At 31.2% G+C, this 4,872-nt stretch overlaps 1 non-coding gene across 1 annotated transcript; it reads right to left on the bottom strand.

Moving 5' to 3' along the window:
- Window positions 1-2,088: 2,088 nt before the first annotated feature.
- LOC141413251 (small nucleolar RNA U13) lies at window positions 2,089-2,192 on the bottom strand. Its single transcript, XR_012438046.1, has one exon. It is a non-coding gene; the product is annotated as a small nucleolar RNA U13 (small nucleolar RNA).
- Window positions 2,193-4,872: the final 2,680 nt, after the last annotated feature.

Below are 4,872 nucleotides of genomic sequence, written 5' to 3'. Positions count from 1 at the left end.
ATCTGACCAAAATTTCTGACCAGTCACTTGTTAGTCTAATAAGCATAAGAAACTCATATAACTTATCTAAGTTTTAATTTCTTCATCTAGGAATTGTGAAATATACATAGTATATAATGTTATTATAGATATTTAATTAGTGACATATAAATAGCTTTAGAATGATTATTCAAACATTCTTTATTTTTAGCAGATTTACTAATAAAGTAAAATATCCACAAATTAGGTGGATGTGATGATATCACCCCTAATCTTTTAATCTCACCTTAGAATTTATAAATATGTCCAAATATTCCAATAAAGCAATTTTCATCCTTCAAAACCACATGTTTAGGATACTTGGCAAGCAAATTTATACTCATTGTTGAGAAAAATGAGTCTCCAAAAGTAATGGAATTAGTAATTTCATTCACTGTCGACTACCTCTTGTTCATTGCTTAATTCTGTTCTGTTATTGTGGTGCTGAAATCATTCAATAAAAATATTGACATGTGTTGAAAGATGAGTTAAAATTGCTCCAATTTTATTGCAAGAATAATATTAGGCTTTTGTTGAAACAAATACACATACAAACAACACTACCTGTACAGTTTCTTTCCTGTGGCCAATAATTCTGTAAGTGGCTCCTGAAAGCTGACCTAGGTCAAATTGACAGTACATTCATTGGGAAAAGCTGGGTGCAGTGAACAAATAAAATCTATACACTACATTTGCAATTTCTTTTCAGTTTTAAATTATTTCAAAATTATTAAAAATTTATCATTTTTAAAAGTATACAAGTTTTCATGAAAAATTATCTGAGGGCATCACAGATGTTGAAAGATTTTCAGACAAACTGTGTAAAGTCTGTAGACTTAAGGATGTGACTAGGGTTTTCATAGCATAGACACCTTTAAATGTTTTGAAAGGAGTTTCCTCCTTCAGAACTGCCGTATGTATGAAATTATCTAATTTTTTCTTTTTATTCATATATTTATATGTACATACATTGTTTAGGTCTCCGCCTCCTTTCTCTCACCCCCACCCCTTGAAATGATTTAAAAATGAAATTTACTTTAAGATAGAAGTAATCTGTAAAGTACCTACTCAATGTATATATTATGAAAATTATAATCAGATTCAGTTATGTACACAGTTAATATTATATACTAAAGTTTATCAATGCTATAGATTAAAAAAAAACTTTGTTTAAACTGGATCATGTTATTGAATCTAGCACAGGCACCATTTAACAAAATATTCATTCTCATATCCTCAGATATCAATGTGTATAAAACAGAAACAGAAAAAATTATTCTATATCATATAAGTCAAAATAAGCAAGAAAGACTGAATACCTATAATAATATTCAAGAAATATATATATTGAAGAATATATACCTTACAAAAAAGTTGTGAACCACCCATAAGAACAGAGGGACATTCCAACTCCATGTAACTTTATTATTTACCCATCAATTTCTTCTTACATACCTATGAAACCAAATGACAATCTAATTTTAGAACATTTCCTTCACAGCAAAATAAACCCTGGAACAGGAACTTCCTGAGGGGCTGCACAAAGAGTACAATGGACCTGCTCCATAGTAAAACAATCAAACTGATTAATGTCATAAAACCTAAGACAAAACTAATCTCTTAAATTTTAGATCATAATCTTGAGGCCATATACCAAGTGAATTGTTATTTAAGAAAATGCACAGAAATTTAGTTGCAAAAATTGGTGTCTAAACAACTGCATATCAAACCTCATGCAATATCTGAAAATTAATTGCAGGACACAACTATTGTGGCTGAAATAAGAAACAGTTAAGTTGAATATAAAAATGAAAAAAATGAGTAGTCTCATAAGACAGTAGGGCAATGATAACTCTACCAATATATGTTTAATGGACATATAAGAAGAAATTCAGAAGCAGCTCTATGAACTCTAACCAAAGCAGTGGTAGAAACTCCATCTTGAACTCCTTACATGAGGCCTTGGAAATAATCTTGCCTATGTCAATTATCTTATGAACTGTATGATACTTGACAACAGGCCTGTTTTTTTACCTACACAAAGGCATTAGCCACAATATTTTTTTTTCACATCAGAAGGGTAATGTGCCCACGTCATAACAAGATTTGAGGGAGGCACATGTCACGCAGAGGCATGAACACCCAATCATCATGCTCATGAACCAAAAAAGGATCTAGCTACAATCTTGAAAATGTCTCCAGATATGCCCAAATGACCTCTACTGAGGGTAAAATTGTCCCTTATTAAGGAGGAATGAATTGTCACTCTGCTAAGCACTCAGGAAATTTTTTTACATCCCTAAATATGGTATTTATGAGTCTTCCTAATCTGTTAGCATACACTAACCAAAATTGACTATTTTCCTATTCCAGTTTGTTTATTGTAGAATTGTTTATCTGAAGTAATGCCTTTAAAGAAAGGGGTAATATGGCATCTTAATTCTCACAATGTTTTATATATTTAACAGTAGTAGACATAATTAACCTAACATAAAGCCCATAGCACACAATTAATCTCAGACAATAATGGTGAAGAAATTTCCAAAATTTTCCCCATCTAAATAGACTGAAACACTGGAAAGTCTTGATTTATAAATGTGAAGAATTCTGGCAGTTCCAGATTTGAGCCCTGAATTTAATGTCCAATGCCTTTCCTTAAGTGGATGGATCTTGTGTACAATAAAACAAAAAAATTTAATTTTATATGATAAGTGAACAAATTGAGATTTCAAAATATCAGGGCATTAACATTTTATTCACAAATTATTATTGAATGATTTGGGACCCTGCTTATTTGAGTCATGGTCAACTACCATTTCACCCAAATCAAAAAAACCTGAGAGTTTTGAAGAAGAGTAATGGGAAATCCTCTATAAAAGAAAATATATTTACATATTTTAAGAGAATATAGGAGAATTAATATCCAGAATATATAAGACATAAAACAATCAATTTCAAAAAATATTCCAAATAAAAAACTTGACAAAAGGTATGAATACAGAATTACAGAAAAAGAAAAAAAGAAAATCAAATGAGCAATACATTTCTGAAAAAAAAGTCCAAATTTATTAACTGTCAAGAAAATGACATATGTGAAAGCAGAATATATAAGGATATGTATTGAAAGCTGTTGAAAAATCAGGGGTTAGAGTAAGGGAGAGTAATGGAAGGAGTTGAACAGACCAAAGGAAAATATCCTCACAGTGGGGACACATGGAGAAACCCCTTTGAACATTGACTTAGAAATTAATAATGAAAGACATACTGTCAAATAGGTACTGTGCGTGGGGAAGCACTATGGGAGGGTACACAAAGAAGATTCAGGTGAGGGAATATGGGTGATGGAATGCATATACTTATATGAAATAGAATGATGAAACTTCCTGTAATTGCTTTAAGTGGGGCAGGGAGGGGGTTGAGGGTGAGAGAAGGTGGGGGTGATCTACCCAATGTACAATTTAAGCTAACTGGAATTGTCACAGTGAATCACCTCTGTATAGCAAATATACCTACAAATATATAAAGAAAATGAAAATATATAAATTATATATATAAAGAAAGAAAATGAAAGTCAAAACCACAATGTGATATCATCTCACTCCATTTAGAATGGCTATTACAAAAAAAATAACAAATACTGGCAACAATATGGAGAAAAGAGAATATACTCACACACTTTTGTTAGGAATGTAAAATAATCTAGCCACTCTTGAGAACAGCATGGATGTTTCTCAAGAAGTTAAAATAGATCTACCATGTGATCCTACTACATGGAATATATCCACAAGGCAATAATATCAACATATCAAAAATATACCTGCATTCCTCTGTTTATTGCAACATTATAATAGCTATGATATGAAATCAGAATAGATGTTCATCAGTGGATGAATATATAAAAATGGCATGTGCACAGGATGGAGTATTATGTTTATCCATGAAACAAATGATATTCTATCATTTTTAGCAAAATGTATGAAAATTGAGGACATATAACTAAGATGTACAAAGGCAAGAGTGGCATATTCTCTCTCATATATGGATACTTTAAAAAGTCAATTTGAATATATAGTGGTGATTTCTAGAGGACAGGCAAGGTGGAGGTTGGGGGGAGGAATAAGAGGTCAGATACAATAAGATGGAAATAATAAGTTCCAGAGTTCCTACAACATGGTGGGAGGGGATGATAATTAACAAAAAACCATTGCATATTTTATAAATAACTAGAAGGCAGGAATTTAAAGTCTTCAAACACAAAGCAATAGTAAGAAAGAGGAAAAGTTAATTTTCCTAATCCAACAAATGTATTGTATACATGTATTAAAATATCCCACTGGACCCATTAAAATGTACAAAGAGCATGTTAAACAAAAATTTTAAAACAATAATTTAGATGAAAATGTTAAGTACTCTGATTTGATCATTAAATACTGCACACATGTATTGAATTGTCACACTACATTCCTTGAATTCTTATAGTTAAGGTAACAATTAGTATTAAAAAGAGGCCCCATGAATTATATGTAATTACAGTGAGACCAGGATATAATCATTTTCTTATCAAGAGAGATTAAACGATTTGTAATCTCTGTATGGTAAAGAAAATATTATTTACTACTTGATTTAAAATAGTCAATAAAAATTGTTAAAATAAGAATGTAGTAAGAATGTGGACTTTGAGCACATGATAAAAGCGAGAGCACACAAGAGAGAGGTGAGGATAGGTAAGACACTTAAAAAATTAGCTAGCATTTGTTGCCCTTAATGCAGAGAAACTAAAGCAGATACCTTAAAAGCAACTGAGGCCAATAGGAAAAGGGGACCAGGAACTAGAGAAAAGGTTAGATCAAAAAG

The sequence above is a fragment of the Castor canadensis genome, chromosome 10, assembly GCF_047511655.1.
Source record: "Castor canadensis chromosome 10, mCasCan1.hap1v2, whole genome shotgun sequence".
NCBI lineage: Eukaryota > Metazoa > Chordata > Mammalia > Rodentia > Castoridae > Castor > Castor canadensis.
This window is presented reverse-complemented; position numbering and strand designations above follow the sequence as displayed.